The sequence below is a fragment of the Dromiciops gliroides genome, chromosome 1 (assembly GCF_019393635.1).
Source record: "Dromiciops gliroides isolate mDroGli1 chromosome 1, mDroGli1.pri, whole genome shotgun sequence".
NCBI lineage: Eukaryota > Metazoa > Chordata > Mammalia > Microbiotheria > Microbiotheriidae > Dromiciops > Dromiciops gliroides.
This window is the reverse complement of record NC_057861.1, coordinates 152,939,228-152,958,126: the sequence shown is the minus strand read 5'-3', so window position 1 is coordinate 152,958,126 and position 18,899 is coordinate 152,939,228.

Below are 18,899 nucleotides of genomic sequence, written 5' to 3'. Positions count from 1 at the left end.
TAGTAAATAAGAGAGATTGCTATCTTTCTTTGTTCTGTTTTTGGTATACCTCATCTCCTTGAGCCTATGTTACGTCAGTGGGGTGGCTTACAAAATTTATATAGGTAAAAAGCAATTTACACAATTAACAGCAACCACATTGTAAAGATAAATGTGAAAAACTTAAGAACTGTAATTAACAGTGATCAACCAAATTTTCAGAGATTGATGATGAAACATGCTATTCATATCCTAAAAGAGAAGTGGTAAGTAAGAATAAGAAATAAATTTTTTGGACACAGCCAATGTGGGGATTTGTATAGCTTGACTATAAACATTTATTATAAGGATTTTTCCCCAAATGCGGGAGAGATGGTAAAAGAAACATAAAATAGATTTTTACTAATTAAAAAAATTTAAGTAAATATGAGGAGTGAGAGAACATAATAACTAGGAATATCAAGAAAGAATTTCATAGAACATGACACCTGAGAGGAGACTTAAAGGAAGCCAAGGAATTTATGCTTTAACATAGAAAAAGCAAGGAGCCACCAGAAAGGTGACATAATGATTGTGCTCTAGGACCATAATAGTTACACAATGAGTGTTAACACAGACACTACACTAAAATTCACTTAAATGTTTTTGTCCTTTGATGAAAGAGATAATAACAATGGAACCAATTAATTTCCCTTTTTAGAGTCAATTCTGGACTGTGTATGCTTATCCTTTAGGAATTAAAGCTAGACAACCAATTATTTTAATGAAGGACACTGAAAACCCAGTGGGCAATGGTAACTTTCTGCTTTTGTCATTTAGGACCAGAAGTGAAACACTGGTTTGAAGGTGTGAATCTTTTTCTGGAAGAAGTAGAATTGTTTCCTTAAACATTAGGGAAGCACTGTGACCCAAATGACTAAGATATACAGAGGAGGTATATCTTTATAGAGTTTCTGGGAGATATGGGGACAGAGACATTTCACCTTCACCAGGACTCTTGCTCTCTGTCAGTGCATAGAAGCATACTATCTGGGTGCATTGCTTACAGGTCTCATTTAAGACTCTGGGTGAAGGGTCAAGCCAGTAATTCATGTGATCCACTGGTATTCTGGACATGTTGCAGCTGTCATCCCCCTGACTATTCTCAGAATTTTCTGTGATACTTCCTGGGAGGCATGTGAGCTGTTTTATTGTTGTTGTTTTTTTTGGTTTTTAATTTAATTTAATTTGATTATTTATTTATTTTTGGTGGGGCAATGAGGGTTAAGTGACTTGCCCAGGGTCACACAGCTAGTAAGTATCAAATGTCTGAGGCCGGATTTGAACTCAGGTGCTTCTGAATCCAGGGCTGGTGCTTTATCCACTGTGCCACCTAGTTGCTCACTATGTGTGTGAGCTGTTTTAAACCATATATAAACATATTTTTTAATATGTATACAAATATACATATATGTGTTGTCATATATATGGGAAATAGTAAAGGCAGGGAGGGCCGTGGGTTAGGAGACTATCACAGTAGGCCAGGTGGGTAGTATTGAAACCTGATACTCTGGGGTGATAGGGAGGCAAGGAACATTTATTATGGGTTTATTAAATTCCAAGTACTGTGCTAAGCATTGGGAATATAAATACCAGTAAAAAAAAGAATGACAGTCCCTGTTCTCAAGGAGCTTACATTGTAACAGGGGAAGACAACACACAAAAAGGAGCCAGAAAAACTTGGGGATGAGAGAGTGGATAATGTATATCAGTGATGAAGTCCAGAAAGTCAGAAACAGGGCAGGATGGGGAATGAAAGTCAGCTGGCTTGGGACACTCTCTAAAAAGAAGGCAAAATGGCAGCAGTGCTCACAGATGAGGGAGATATTGAAGCTATCAGAGCTGGAGTGGCCTATCTGGATACTTTTTGTACTTAGGTGAAGGAGCTCAAAACATGCCTGGGGGAAGCAGCTCAAAATATACTCACAGACAAATTATAATAAGGGATTGAGATGCCAGGATACAAGACCCAGTTAGATGGAGAGAAGGCACAAGGAGAGAGAAGCTAGGTGGGAAAGCAAGCCCAGAGTAACTCACCAAGAGTGTAGAAGATAAGACTATTTTAAACAATTGTCCTTGATACCTAGTTGTTAGGGCAGTTAGGTGGTACAGTGGATAGAGTGCTGGGCCTGAAATAAGGAATATTCATCTTTGTGATTTCAAATACAATCTCAGACACTTATTAGCATGTGACCCTGGGCAATTAGCAATGTAACCCTGTTTGCTGCCTCTGTTTACTCATCTGTAAAATGAGCTGGAGAAGGAAATGGCAGATATTTCCCAAGAAAATGATTGAACAATAACAAATAGTTGTTAAGTTGCATTATTTCTAACCGATGGTGTGCAAGTACTGAAAAAAGAAAAGCCAAAAGGAAAAACAAGGCTTTGATTAAAAAGAATAATAATCAATTTGGTATAGATCTACTGATATAAGAAGTTAGAAGCATTCCCATATGTACCTGTTCCACATTATTTTCTGTTCCCCCACCCCCACCCCATCTACTTCTAGGCACAGGATTAAAGATTGAACCTGTGGTTTAATTGATATGGGGAACTTTCAAATGAGGAAATTCCCAATACCAATGCAGGTTGGTATCTTTTTTTGCAATTTATAGTCTTAGAGTGCTGACTAGGGTGCACTAAGAGTTTATGGGACTTGCCCAAGGCCACATAGTCAGGAATCTGCTCCTAATACAAGCCAAAGAATGCAATGTGAACTAAATCTATCAGGGAAAAAGTAGCATACTTCAAAAAACAAACCTCATTTTTCATTCTAGTCACATTACATTGTAATTATGATGTGCATTTTGTATTTGGGTCATAGAACAATTGACCAAAATTAGTCTGTGTGTTTTCAAAATATTCACAGAAATAAAATTTTGGAACTGCTTCATACTGGTCCTGTAGCTAAAAACAAAATCATTTCTTCTTTCGTCTCTCAACCTAAGTAAGGCTGAGATTAATTTATCATTCACTGTACCATGGACTGGCAACAAATGGGCATCATTTGGGAACATGCTATAATGTTTTCTATGCCTCCAGCGTCTGTGTAAGATGTCAAAGCTTACATTTCAATGACAAAGGCATTCCATACTTCATATGAGATGAAGAGGGCAATGGCAGTTAAATAAGAGAAATCAGAAAATGTTCAGGAAATGATGGAATTTATCCAAAGTACTTCAAGGCAGGTAGACATACATTGCAGCAGGTACTTAGGGAGAGGTTTGCACATTTTCTATTTAAATTTTTAAAAAAAATTTTTATTTAGAATTTTATTTTTCTGCCAATTACATGTAAAAACAATTTTAACATCCATTTAAAAAAATGTGTTCCAAATTCTCTTCCTCTCTCTCCCCACCCTCCCTTAAGAATGCAAGCAATTCAATATAAGTTATACATGTTGCACATTTTCTATTAACCAGTCAGGTACCTCCTGTATGGAAAATGCTGAAAGCTATCAAATTGAGAGAGAGAGAGAGAGAGAGAGAGAGAGAGAGAGAGAGAGAGAGAGAGAGAGAGAGTCACTCAGAAAATCTCTGCATTTGCCATCTAATCACTTTCCTTTTGCAAATCTACAAGCATCACTCTCCTATTAAGAAGAATGCAAAGGATTCCAATATGCATAAATGAGGAAGGAGGCCTTTTGTTTTGGCAAGTTCAAGAGAAAGGAATAGACTATCATGTCTCTGGTTGTTTTGTGTTTGCTGTTTTTTTTTTTTTAAAGAAAACTGTTGTTCTTAATACATTGCAGGGCATAAGAATATAGCTAGTCTGTGACAACATCTCCAAGGAGATAAGTACCTGAAGTAACATTAAAATCAAAGTGTTTGTGAAACGGTGCCAAAAATTAACCAAGGAAGTAAATCTCCCCAGAACCATTTATGGCTCCATTGGAATCATTGTTTTCGCACCTTGATTGAAACATGTATACTCAGAAGAGGGTGGAGGAGATGTCACCCCACACACTTGCTTTTTGGAGATAGTTATGTTTCATTTAAATATGCCATCCTGGAGCTCTAAGAAAAGCCAAAGTAATTATAAAAGACATTTAAAATAATTGGATTAGAATTGAGCCTCAAAAAAAATGAATGCATAAGATTTAGAACTGGGAGGGACCTTGGAGATCATTCTCTCCCATATTTCATTTTAAAGCTCAGGAAACTGAGGTCTAGGGATAGCAAGTGACTTTCCCAAGGTTATACAGGTAAGGCAGAATCAAAATTTGAACATTGATCTTCTGATTTTGTTTTTTTGTTTCGTGGGGCAATGAGGGTTAAGTGACTTGCCCAGGGTCATACAGCTATTAAGTGTTAAGAGTCTGTGTGCAGATTTGAATTCAGGTCCTCCTGAATCCAGGGCTGATGCTTTATCCACTGCACCACCTACTTGCTCCTGAACATAGATCTTCTGAATGACAAATCCAGTGTTCTCCCCACAGCTCCCATAGTCATGTACAAAAGGTATTGCCCCCAAAGAAACTTAACCACTGAAGAAGTGTTAGAATCTTTACCTTGATTACAAAATTTGGCAGGAAAACAGCTAGAATAAAGAATAGAAACAAACAAAAAAAACTAAAGCAGCTTGCATCAATTTCAGCAGCATCTGCACAGCCCTGACTAAGCAAACATATTCACCCCCACAGTACACCTGTGATGATCTATACATTAGAATGTTTAATTGACAATGAAGACAAAGAAGCTTGGACTCTTTTAGAATCATGAAAAGCATAGTATATGGCATCTTTCATGATCGCCCAACAAACAGAACTCCACAGATTTAGGGTTAATGCATCAATTGCTGTTACAAAAAAGATGAGGAAAATTATATGGCAAAGATGTGTGTACACAAACACACATATATACTTACATATATGTAAGTATATGTGGATATGTATATTATATATGTATGTCTGTGTATTCTATAGAATCTTTGATTTAATAACGTAGTAACAAAATGGCTGTGTCCCCTTCTGTATTTTTTGTTTTCTTCTGTGCATTAAAAAGGTTTAATTGATGCTTTGGGGGGTCATATTTATTCTCAACCACTAATCTGCCTCCCTTCTACCCCCCACAACAAATCTATAAAGTTTAGCAAAGATAAAGCAATACATTGGCCATGTCTCAGAATACATGGTTTATTCTGAATCTTTTGTATATTATTTTTTCCAGGTGATGGGAGGTATATTTCATTATCAGTCTTTTGAAGTCACTTCTTTTTGTGCGTCCTTCATTCTTCAAGAGGACCAGGATGATGTCTTGACTAGTGAGTGAATTAGATTTAAGTGAGGCAATATTGTACAAAATTATCAACCCCACTCTCTCCTCCAGTCACTGCAATCCAGTGACAAGATAATAAGAGTCCAGACAACTGGCGATGGCCCAGGATATAGTAGATTTCCTTGGCCTTTTAAAATTAAGGTCTTTTCCAGGTCTTATTGTTCCCTCTGAGACATTTCTGCAATGAAGTAGACAAGAGGTGTTAAATTAGTGTAGACTGAACCAGATTCAAACGTAACTGAACGATATTTAACAAAATAAATAAAATACAATAAAACATAGTGTTAATATATATAATTATCTAAATTAATCTGCACTGGCAGGGAGCCTTATATATAGTTTAGTGGCTTCATTTATTTTTTAATTTGATGCGATTGTTGTAAAGGTATCCTGTAGTCCAAGATCCCTATTATTTAGGGCTTAAATGTCTTTTTGATCCAAGAATAACACAGGGAATGTTTGCATCTACAATAGATGCTAACTTTCTTTTGTTAACACCTTGTTGGTGGTCTCTAAATATAGATCTAATAATGTTTCACTATGATGTCTTTCCTAAGAATTACAGTGTCATTGGCATTAATGCCATTAAAACACCCTCAGTTTATCAAGCAATCAGTTAATCAATAAGCATTTATTAAGCACCTGCCCCACAGCAGGCACTGTGCTCAGTGCTGGAGATATGAAAACAAAATAGTCCCTACCATCAGAGAGCTTACAGTCTATTGGAAGGAAGAACATAGACAAGTATTTAGGGATATTATAGGGACTCTATGTGTGATTTCACTAATAAAGGGAAAGAACTAGATGAGGAAATTCTCTCTTTGCAGTTTAGCAAGAGCTCTGCATCTTATAGTCTTAAAAAATTACTTTTCATGCCAAGAGGTTAAATGACCTGTCCAAAATCACATAGCCAGTTTGTATAAGTATGTATTACACTTGTATTCTTGGATCTAGGGCCAGCTTTCTTCTTACTACACCAAGAGTTCTCAACTATTATTTGTGTTATAAACTCTTTTTTGGCAGTTTGGCAAAGCCTGTGGACTGTTTCTCTAAATGTATAAAAGAAAATGCAACAAACATATAGGATTACAAAGGAAACCAATTATACTGAAATACAGTTATCAAAATATTTTTTAAAAATAAGTTCACACAAGCCATAAATGCCTTTCTCTTTCCTTGGATTAGGGTACCTTGGGTATGAATGTTGCATAAAATGTTAGAAGATGTAGCTGTATTGGTTTTGCCAACTGCTTCTCTTTGTTACATGGGAAGGCTCACTGGAGGATAGGGAGAGGACAAAATGGCTGACATAAAAAAAGATACCAATAAAACTTAAAAAAAAAAATAAGTTCACAGCACCAGCCCTGGAGTCAGGAGGGCCTGAATTCAAACTGGCCTCAGACACTTATTAGCTGTGTGACCCTGGGCAAGTCACTCAACTCTTTTTTTTTTGGGGGGGGGAGGCAATTGGGGTTAAGTGACTTGCCCAGCATCACACAGGTAGTAAGTGTTAAGTGTCTGAGGCCGGATTTGAACTCAAGTCCTCCTGACTCCAGGGCCGGTGCTCTATCCACCGCACCACCTAGCTGCCCAAGTCACTTAACTCTTAATTACCTCCTTCAAAACAAATAAATAAATAAGTTCACAGACCCCAGGTTAGGAACCCTTGAACTATGCCATGCTGCCCCTGTATACACATATAAATAAATATAAATATATATGAGGGAAGAGGTTGATCATGGGTACCCTTAATCAATTTGATGTGTCTGCTAAATCAATTTGATGAAATTATACATGAATGTTCTTCAGAATAACACCTCTGGCTGACAATTTATGAATAAACAAGAGATAGAGAACAAAGTTAGGTATAAAATGGATAATTTTGATTATATTACATTATAAAGATTTTATACAAATAAATGTCACTAAGATCAGAAAGAAAGCAGAAAATTAGGGTATTTTTAAAATAGTTTCTCAGATAAAGGTCTAATATCTCAAATATATTAAAGAACTTTGTGAAATCTATAAGAATATGGGTCATTCCCCAATTGATAAATGGTCAAAGGATATGAACAGGCAGTTTTCCAATAAAGAAATCAAAACAATTTATAGTCACATAAAAATCCTCAAAATCATTATTGATTAGAGAAATGTAAACTAAAACAACCTTGAGATACCATTTTTACACCTACCAGATTGGCTAAAATGATTGAAGGGGAAAGCAATACCTGTTAGAGGAGATGTGGATGTGAAAAAATTGGAACACTGATTCATTGTTGGTGGAATTGTGAACTAATCCAACCATTTTGAAGAGCAAACTGGAATAATGCCCAAAAGTTATTTAACTGTCTATTCCCTTTGACCCAGCAATACCACTGCTAGGTCTATTTCCAAAGATGATCAAGGGAAGAGGAAAAGAAGCTATATATTCTAAAATGTTTTTTGCAGCTCTCTTTGTGGTAGCAAAAAATTGGAAATTGCAGAGATGCCCATCAATTGGGGAATGACTGAACAAATTGCAGTATATGATTGTGATGGAATACTACTGTGCTATAAGAAATGATGAGCTCAGTGATCTTAAAAAAAAAAACCATAAAAAGACTTGCACAAAATAATGAAGAACACAATGAGCAGAACCAAGAGAACATTGTATACAGTAACTGCAATATTGTTTTTTTGTTTTGTTTTGTTTTTTGTTTGTTTGTTTGTTTTTTAAGTGAGGCAATTGGGGTTAAGTGACTTGCCCAGGGTCACACAGCTAGTAAGTGTTAAGTGTCTGAGGCCAGATTTGAACTCAGGTACTCCTGACTCCAGGACCGGTGCTCTGTCCACTGTGCCACATAGCTAGCTGCCCCAATATTGTTTTAAGAATGATTTTGAGTGAATATGCTATTTTGACTGTTATAAATACCGAAACTAACTATAAAGAAGATATGAAGAAAGACACTATGTCCAGAGAAAAAATGGTAAATAGAAGTATGTATAGAATAATTTTATATAAATTTACCTATTTGTGTCTAATGGTAGCCATCTTCAGGGTGGGAGTTGGGGGACAGAAAGAAGAAAAAGAAGTTTACATGACAATTTTGTTGTATATTTGAAAGGAATAGCAAGTTTTGTATAGTAGAGTTGTATTTTCATGTGCAATAATTTTTTCATTGTTCTGTTATATACATGCTTGTCTTATTCCATAAATTAAAAATAAATTAAAATAATGAAATAATGAAAATAACAATGAAAAAAGAACTATGATTAATACATTGACTATTCATTAGTCCAGAAGATCATTGATGAAACATACCATCACAAAGAGGTACTAGATTTAGGGTGCAGAAAAATGAAACATACATTTTTGCATATACTCAATAAGAAATTTGTTTTCTTTCTTTCTTTTTTTTAGAAATTTGTTTTCTTGACTGCAAATTTGTTACAAAGAATTTGTTTTCTTTTCTCTTTTTTAATGGAGTATGGGATAGGAGCAAACGAAAATAGATTTCTGTTAAAAATTAATGGAGAGGGGGCAGCTAGGTGGCGCAGTGGATAAAGCATCGGCCTTGGATTCAGGAGTACCTGAGTTCAAATCCAGCCTCAGACACTTGACACTTACTAGCTGTGTGACCCTGGGCAAGTCACTTAACCCCCATTGCCCCGCAAAAAAAAAAAAAATTAATGGAGAGGTGAGCATTGCTACAAAAGTGAAATTTTGCATTCATTTTTTTTAGATGAGGTCACTGTATTATTGGTTTTGCTCAACTGTTTTACTTTGTTACAAGAGATTTCTCACAGAACAAAGGTATTCTATAAAAGCTTGTTATATAAAAACAAAACACGTCAATAAAACTTAAAGAAGAAAAAAAATGAAGTGCCCCAAAGTTGGAGAGTTCCTGTAATGTTCACACAATGGCCTCCTTCATAACGATTCCTTAGCAGTATGCTTTTTGGAGAAGAAGGAAGATGACCAACAGAGTGTCATACTGAAGCTGAACTATGGTAATCATGCAATGTGACTGAGAAATAAAATATGACGCTATGTAAGGTCATAGTTAAAAAGATGGCCTCATTCCATGGTGTAAAAACTATTCATTATCTTTGTATAAGAGACATTTGTGGCTCTGTCTAAAAGATTAACTGAACCTTCCTATTTTAGATTAAAATGGGCATCTTTAATAATTGGAAAACTATTTGGTTACATTTTCTATTTTGCCCTTGAACAGGATCTATTTTCTGATTGTAGTAACAAACCCTACTAGTTGCATAGCATATATTCTTCAGAAACCCCCTTTTTCCTTTGTCCGATTCCCCCTTCTCTTTACCCATCTCTCTCCTGTGAAATGTTTTATTTATCAATCTTTGGTTGCCAAAGATTGTTGAAGATTGAATGCATGCTTTGAGCAATCCTGAAAAGTTATAAAAAACTAAATCAATATTCTATAAAGCTGAATCCAAAACTACTATAAGCAAGTGGTCTTCCTTAACATGCCAATATACATTTTTATTTTCAGTTTGGCCAATCAAATTATGTGACCTCCAGTCAATGGATGCAGATTGGATGAGATTCTTCCTGGGCTCTCCAGGAACCCAGACTGAGAATTTCCCCAACACATTCCATACCATGAGAGGAGGCAAGAGGGTCATTGGGATAAAAAGTCTGGACCTTACAAACTCTGCTACTTATCTTGAGTTGTTTCACTAGTGCAGGAATGGGATGAATAAAAAATAGTTATTTAACAGTTCCCTGAAATTGTCTTTATCTTGAGACTGTAATAAACTATTTAAGTGCTTCTATGTTTCTATACTTGTTTGTGGACTCTTGAGGGTCCTTTGCGTCTTAAGCATTTTCTTCAGTGGGATTAATAAAGGCTAGCTCATATCTAATACCAACATTTTTCACTGATTTCTTATGTGGGATCTGGAGATGCTGCTACCCACATTTTTGGCAAAGTTAGATTCATGCTAATATCTAAACTTCATTCAAATATTTCCCCAGTGTAAAACTCTTGTGTGCGATCAAAAGTGCAAAAGAAAGAAAGTCTCTTGGGAGTCAGCCTCCAGAATTATATCTAGTCCGTGTAGGCCTATGGTATTTTTGTTTGATGGTTGGGGTGAGATGTGATACCTTGCACCCTGGGTTACAGATAAAAGTGGACACAAAGAATTTTTTTCTTAAAGAGACACTAGAGACTGGGGCACTCAGGAAACCTGTCATATTGAAGGTAAAATTTGAGCTGAGCCTTAAAGGAAGCTTAGGATTTGAAGAGTTGGAGATCAAGAGGGCCTGAACTTTATGCATTGGGGACAAGTCATAAAAAGGAGTTGGAAAATGGGATGTCACATATGGGGAACAAATAAGGCAGTTTGGCTGGAACAGTGATGATGTGAAGGAGAATAGTATGTAAGAAAACTGGGAAAATAAACTAGAGTCAGCTGATAGAGAGCTCTAGATGCCAATGCAATAAAAATTGCACTTTATTCTAGAGACTACCAGGTTTTTTTGAGCAGAAGAGTAACATCATAGTGAAAACTGTGCTTCAGGAACAATTATATAATGTATTATAGTATATATAATATACTATATTATAAAATAGAATCATACAATACTATATTATGTAATATACTATAATACTATGATATATTACACTGTTATATATAATATTGTGAGATAAAAATTGGATATTAGATCATAAATCTCCCCTACTTAACCTTTCCCTTAATTTACCTCCCAGACTAGTAAATGGAAGAAGCTTCTGGTTTTCTAGTTAGATCTTTTATTGTATGGTAGTCACAAGGTGATGTTGATTAGAAGGATAGGAAAGTAGAAATACAATACAAATTGTCTTAAGTCTAGGCTTAGTCTATATTCCATATAAAACTCACCAAAACCCAAGGCCACCTTTGGGGAGAGAGACCAAGTCAAGCACGTGCTGTTAACCGAGAGCCGGGCCGAGTCAAACTCCAGTCCGCGTCTGTCTGTGCAGCGCAGCCAGGAGACCAGCAGAGCAGGGAAAAGGCCCCACTTCTGTTCTCTCCTTGCCTTTTAAGCTCACACCCCAGAAGTCGAGTGCTCAGCAGGCAATCTGGCGTGCATCGCAGGCGGACTGGTGTGCGTAGCTCATGCTGTTGGTCTCCTCCCCAAAAGGGTGGTCCTAAAAAAAAACCTGGCGTCTCTCCATTATCTAACCGACTGTTAAAACTTTTTACCACAATATCTAATATAATACTACAAATACATAATATTATAGAGTAATATATAGTAAGTACAGTTTTCACCATGTTGTATATATGTGGATATGTATACACACATGCATAGAGGTACATATACATACACATATATAATTTTGATAGTTTGTGGAGGATGGATTAGAGAGGAAAGAAACACAAAGCAGGGAGAACAATCAGGAATCTATTTGAATAGCCCAGGAGAGAGTCAATGAGGGCCTGAACTAGGGTGGTGGCCACTTAAGAAAAGGGGACAAATATGAGTAATAATTTGGAGGCAAATTGACAAATTGTGGCAACTAATTGTATTGAAAAGTGAGAGACAATGAGAAGTTGAGAATAAATTTAAGATTGTGAACCTGGATGACTACAAGGGTGATGGTAGAAAAAACGTGTTTTTGGGGAGAGATGACAAGTTCTGTTTTGAGTTAGAGATGTCCATGGGACATCCAGTGGGAAATATCCAGGGGACAATTGTCAGTGCATAATTGGAGTTCAGGAGAGAAACTAGAGCTAGATACAAAGATTTAGGATCAGCTACATAGAGGTGATCATTGAACCTTTGGGAACCAATGAGATACAAAATATAATCAGAGAAGAAAAAGGAGGCCAAGATGCAACCTTGATGGAGATAAATCCATTCTTAGAGGGTGTGACTTGGATGATAATTCATCAAGGATGCTGAAAAATGTCTGGAAAAGAAAAATAACTGTTACAAAATACAAGATAGGAGAGAATATCCAGGAGGAGAGGGTGGCCTAGGGTGTCAAATGATGCAAAGAGATCAAGAAGAATGATGACTAGGGGCAGCTAGATGGCACAGTGGATAGAGCACCGGCCCTGGATTCAGGAGTACCTGAGTTCAAATCCGGCCTTAGACACTTGACACTTACTAGCTGTGTGACCCTGGGCAAGTCACTTAACCCCAATTGCCTCACCAAAAAAAATAAGAAGAAGAAGAATGATGACTGAGAAAAGGCCTTTGGTTTTGTCAATTAAAAACCATAACTTTGTAGAAAGCAGTTTGAATTGAATGATAAAGTCAGAAGTCAGGGCAATGATGGCTTTTAAGGATGGGAAAGATCCAGGTATGTATGTAGCCCAGGGCAGTAGCCAATAGATTGATTGAAAACTAAAGAAAGAGAGGAAATGGTTGTGAGGTCATAATTTTCTGGAAAAGGTAGGAAGGAATGTGATCAAGGACACAAGTAAAGTTTTTGGCTTTTTTTTCTCAATAACCACATCTGCATCAGAGATTAATGATAGGAAAAGAGAATGGAGGATGATGTCAAAGTGTTGTGGGGTTTGTTTGGGGTTTTGTTGTTGTTGTTGTTGTTTTGCAGGGTAATGAAAGTTAAGTGACTTGCCCAGGGTCACACAACTTAGTAAGTGTCAAGTGTCTGAGGTCAGATTTGAACTCAGGTACTCCTGAATCCAGGGCTGGTGCTTTATTCACTGCACTGCCTAGCTGTCCCTAAAGTGTTTTGAGATGAAGTGGCATCTACTTTCTCAGTAGATGGAGGGCTGAGGTAAGGGCAGAAGGAATGTGCCCAGAATGTATAAATGGAGTGAAAGTTTATAAAAAAAAGTTTGAAAATACAATAAAGTAAATTATGGAATAATAACCTGAACGCTTTGTGGTGGTGAAGGCCTAGTTGATATTAGATAACACAAATCTGTAGTGAACGCAGTAAGGATAGATACATGACTGATCAGTATAAATTAGTTCCAGTAAATCTAGTGTAAGGGCTAAAATTCTAGCTATACCATCTAAAATCTAATGAGTGGTCGCCAATAAATTATAAGCTTTAGCAAGAATATTTAAATGTTTAAGTATTTATTAAAGAACATTAGGATCAGAGAGAAAGGTAAAATTCTAACTATTTCTAAGAGACCCCATCATCTGACCCGCCATGGTGAGATCAGGAACCAAAAGAGGAAAAAGCCCTCTGCCAGTGTCCACTTCCTACTTCCTGTCCTCTTCCCAGAAATGGGAGGCTCCTCAAGTTGATTGGCTGGTAGCCTTGATAGACAGTACCCACAAGCAAACATCGCTTCTTGACGCCAAGGACCTTGACCACATGGCTTTCCCTCAGACGCCTTCTCCTCATGGTGGAGCTTTCCTACAGTAGCTCTCTAGCAGGTGGTGTCATTCCAATCATTACACCAGAAAGCATCAGCCTTGAGTGATTTTTAAATTTTGAAATCAAGGATATGAGGTTTGTTTCATTTTATTTACTAAAGGTTTAAATTACTTGTTTTTCTAAATGAAAAATCCAGAGATTTTTAATCAGTCAAAACATGATGGTAATTATGTCTATTTTCTTAATACTTAGTAATCATGAACTCTTTAATAGAGCTAAAGGGGAAAAAATAGAGCCAACAGTTTAGTTTCAAACCAAATGAATCACACTTCTAAAAAAAATTTAATATCCTCCTTTGTGAAGGGGAGCCTTGATTTCAACAAATCTGCTGTTTCTTTTTCAAATTGTTAAGGCTAGTTAAACCTCATCTTTTTTTGTCTAGTTGTACTTGTTTTCCTCTTTTCCTTAGATCCCATTAGCTCTTATCACTTTTCAGTGAAACCTTTCTGAGGAATCTAACCTCACATCTTAGTTCAGAGAAGCCAAAACCTCATATACTGTCAGAGGAGCACCCAGGAAGATTGTTGCAGCAATCTTCAGGGATGAATGTTGGATGGGGTCTTTCTCTCCTTTCCAATTGCAGAGGAGATGCAGCTAGGATCTGACTGCTTCACAGATGCTGTGACATTTAACTATTTGCTGAACTGGTGCTTTATACTAAAGGAGCAATCTCCATCCCTTTATCTTCTTCCTGCCCATTTTGCAGTGCCCTTGCACCACTGGGCTAGCTCCATGAGAAGATAGCCTCCCAGGGAAGCCTGCATTTTATAGGAGGCCACCCCCTGTTTGTATCTTCTTTCTTTTGGCACAAGGCTTAGTGAGATCTCACAAGTCATGACATATTGCCCCCTTTCTGGGCAATGAACCAATTGCGGGAACAACAGAGGCAGTGGCAGACTGCCAGAGAGGGAGTTACCCACACAGAGAGAAACCACCAGAAAGAAAGAGCCCTCTTGGCATTGATCAGGCTTGTACTTTGTGAAGGTAAAATGTGAAATAGCTAGCGAGCAGCTTTGTTGAAAAGGGTCCAATGAGGCTTATAAATTAGCCTTTCAAATGATTATAAATGTTCCATGATCCTTTATTGCTTATTCCCTTTCTATGTATGAATAAAACTGCTGTTCCATACCTGATTCATGTTTATAATCCGGGTACTACTTTGAAGATCAAAAGCAAAAATAGAAGTGTTTCCAGAATTCTGGAATGGGGGTAGATTTGCAGCACTGGGCAACCTAGGTTTCTTTATTGAGAAGACAGGCAGCCAGAAAGCAATGAACCTGGGGCAAAGCCTGAGAGCAGGTAAAGGAGATGGATTGGCAAAGGTTGCCAATCCCTCTGGCCCCAGTTTAATAATGCCTCAGTAGCCAGAATGTTCGATTAGCATTATATCTTTTTATTGTGGAATGTTTCATGGAGGGGATGGAAATGAACATTTGGGAAAATCTCAAGGATTTAGAGGAGTTTGAATAAGACCTCTTTTATGTGGAAATTATTAATCACTTTCTTTGTTCAAAGAAACTAGTAAAGGGAAAAATATTACAAACAAGTTTTTGGTGGCCTACATTTAACACCTTCCCTAGAAGAGGAATTATCAAAAGGATAGCTCTGGTTCTGGGGTTCTAGGTGGTTGGAGTGAAACAATTTTGATCTGGAACTCTCTAATGCAGGACCATAAAGAACCTCGATTCATGCAGGACTGTCAGTATGCTGAAGCAGGGAGGAGTAAAATGAGAAGCTAGACCTGTGTGTAAAGTGATTACAGCATAGATCCCGTGACAAGGTGTACAGGTTGGCAATGTACCGATTAAATGCCAGCCTGTTGTTAGGACATTGCCTGCTCAGTTAGCCTTGACTCCATCATCTGTATCAATTGATACTTCATTACCTTTTAGCTGCTATTCATGTTATGGTTGGCCAAGTAGTTACACTGGATAATAGATCAAGGCCTAGACTATAGCCGCTTCCAGTACAAGGACACCAAGTCTGATGATGAATGTGGTAGCTTATAGGCAGCTGCCGTGCAAGGGCCACTCTTCCTTTCCTTCCCTAATCCTGCTTTGGTAGATGTGGCTAAATTCAGGACTGAATATTGGTCATTTAGCTTGGACCAGAGAAGAGAGGAGTGGAAAAGAAAATAATGAGGAAGAATTAAAACTAGTCCTGAGAGATAAGGGGTAGCAGGATTTGTAACATTATAAAATAATAATATAAGCCAGCATTTTATATATATATATATACATATATATATATATATATATGTGTGTGTGTGTGTGTATGTGTGTATCTGTTTAAGGTTTGCAAAGCACTACAAAGCTATTATTTTCTCCAATTTACACATGAGGAAATTGAGGGTAAGAAAAATTAAATGATTTGTCCAAGGTCGCATAGCTGAAGCAGAATTTAAACTTCACTAAAAAAATCTGTCATGTTGTTACAAAAACTTGGGTTAAGTCCTCTTTGACCATATTGATTATGTCAAATCACTTAACTTCTCTGTGCCACAAATAATTCTTTAAGACTCTGAGTCTCAGAGCTGTTGTACAAGGTTCCTTAACAATGAAATCACAGAACTGGTTAAAAACAAAGCAGCTTTCATCACATTGCTCCCCATTAAAAAGCATTCAACAGGGGGCAGCTAGATGGCACAGTGGTTAAGCACCGGCCCTGGATTCAGGAGTACCTGAGTTCAAATCCGGCCTCAGACACTTGACACTTACTAGCTGTGTGACCGTGGGCAAGTCACTTTACCCCCGTTGCCTGCAAAAAAAAAAAAAAAATTAAAAAAAAAAAAAAGCATTCAACAACTCCCTTTTGACAACAGAATTAAGTCCAGACACTTTGGCATTCAAGGCACTCAATGTTATAACTTTATCTTACTTCTCTCTGCCTCTTCTGTCTCTATGCTCCATCTCTCTCTCTCTCTCTCTCTCTCTCTCTCTCTCTCTCTCTCTTTCTCTCTCTCTCTCTCTCATGCACGCTCACACACTCTCCATTTTTATCCTTGTCCCTTTCTCACTCTCATCTGCTCTACATAGTCTAGTCAAAGCTCACTGTCCTTCAAATAAAGCATGTTCATTTTTGTGTCTTTCTCCCTCCCACTGCAATAATATCTTTGAATATATTCATTACTTTTCTTCATGCCACTTGATTATCATAAAGGGCCAGCTCAAGTCTCAACTCCTCCATGAAGCCTTCCCCAGTCACTCTACCATTAGTGGACTTAATCATCTTTAGCTCCTGTAAGTCATAATTGTTTAGACCACTCATTTGACACTTCAATCAATTAACATTTATTATGTTCCTACCATGTGCCAGGCCCTATGCTAAAGGCTGGAGATACAAAAAGAGGCAAAAGACAGTGGCTGCCCTCAAGATACTTATAGTCCAATAGAGGAGACAACATGTAAACAAATAACAAAGCAAACTATATACAGGATAAATAGGAAATAATTGATAGAGAGAAGGCATTACAGTTAAGAGGGCTGGGAAAGACTACCTGTAGAAAGTGGAATTTTAGTTGGGACTTAAAGAAAGCCAAGTGGGGGAAATACAGTTAAAAATAGTAACTGAAAACATTTTGAAGCAAGTTTTTCTGATAAAGGTCTCATTTCTCAAACACATAGAGAAAAGAGTCAAATTTATTAAGATAAGAGCCATTCCCCAATTGATAAATGATCAAAAGATATGAACAATTTTCATGTGAAATAACCAAAGCTATCTATAGCCAAATTAAAAAAAAACACCCTTTCTCTAACTCAGTATTGATTAGAAAGATGCAAGTCAAAACAATTCTGGGGTACTATCTCATAACTATTAGATTGGATAATAGGACAGCAGAGGAAAATGGTACATGTTGTAGGAGATATGGGGAAAATGAGACATTAATGCATTGTTGGTGGAGTTGTAAACTAATTCAAACATTCTGTAGAGCAATTTGGAACTATGGCCAAAGGGCCATAAAGTCAAGCATACCCTTTGACCTAGTAATGCCACTACAAGGTCAGTATACAAAAAGAGATAAAAAACAAAAAGTTAAAGGACCTATATGTACAAAAATATTTATGGCAGCCTTTTTGTGGTGCAAAGAATTTGAAATTGAGGAAATGCCCATCAATTGGGGAATTACTGAACAAATTGCGGGATAAGATTATGATGGAACACTATTATGCTATAAGAAATGGTGAGCAAAGGGGCATCTTGAGTTCTTAAGGCAGGGTAATGAGGGAGGAAGAGAATTTGGAACACAAGGTTTTAAAAAAACGATGTTACAATTTGTTTTTACATGTAAGGTGGTGAAAATTCTAAATAAATATATTAAGAGAAAAAAACCATAAAAAATAAACCTGGAAAGAATTACATGAGCTGATGCAAAGTGAAATGTACTGTATACAAAGTAACAACAATATTGTAAGATGATCAGCTGTGAATGACTTTACTATTCTCAGCAAAACCAAGCAGATCCAAGATAACTCTTAAGGACTTATGATGAAAAGTGAGACCCATCTTCAGAGAAAGAACTGATGATGTCTGAATACAGATTGAAGTATCATTTTTTTCAATTTATCTTTCTTGAGTTTTTTTGTTTGTTTTCTTTGGCAACCTGACTAATATGGAAATGTTTTGCATGACTACACATGTATAACTTATATTGAATTGCTTACATTCTTAAGGTGGGGTTTGGGGAGGGAGGGAAGATGAGAATTCAGAGCACAAAGTTTTTAAAATGGATGTTAAAATTGTTTTTACATGTAATTGGGGAAAATTAAAATTCTAAATAAATGAAACAAAGGCGGGCAGAGGGGAAGAAAGCCAAAGAGATCAATAGTTAGGGTGTAAAAGGAAGAACATTCCAGGCCTGGGGACAGTCTAAGAAAATGCCTGGAGAGGAAAGATGGAGTGTCTTATTTGTGGAACAGCCAGTGTCACTGGACCAAAAAGTACCCATCAGAGAGTACCTCCTGGGCAGTAAGGTACAAGAAGGACTCTGTGGCTTGTTTGAATATTTAGCTTGTAAAGGCCTGAAGGCAGAGAGCAGGTCTCTTTTATATATATATGTCACTTATTTATTTTCTTGCCCATGTCATACGTATGCAAACTCGAGAAATGTTTGTTCTCTGATTTTTTTTAAACTGGAATTTTTTCAGAGTATTTCAACAAGGAAGGGTATGCTTAATACTGCCTTGAGGCCAAAATCATAGAAACAGTTTGAATCATTCATGCATAGTCACAGAAAGTGAATGTCAAA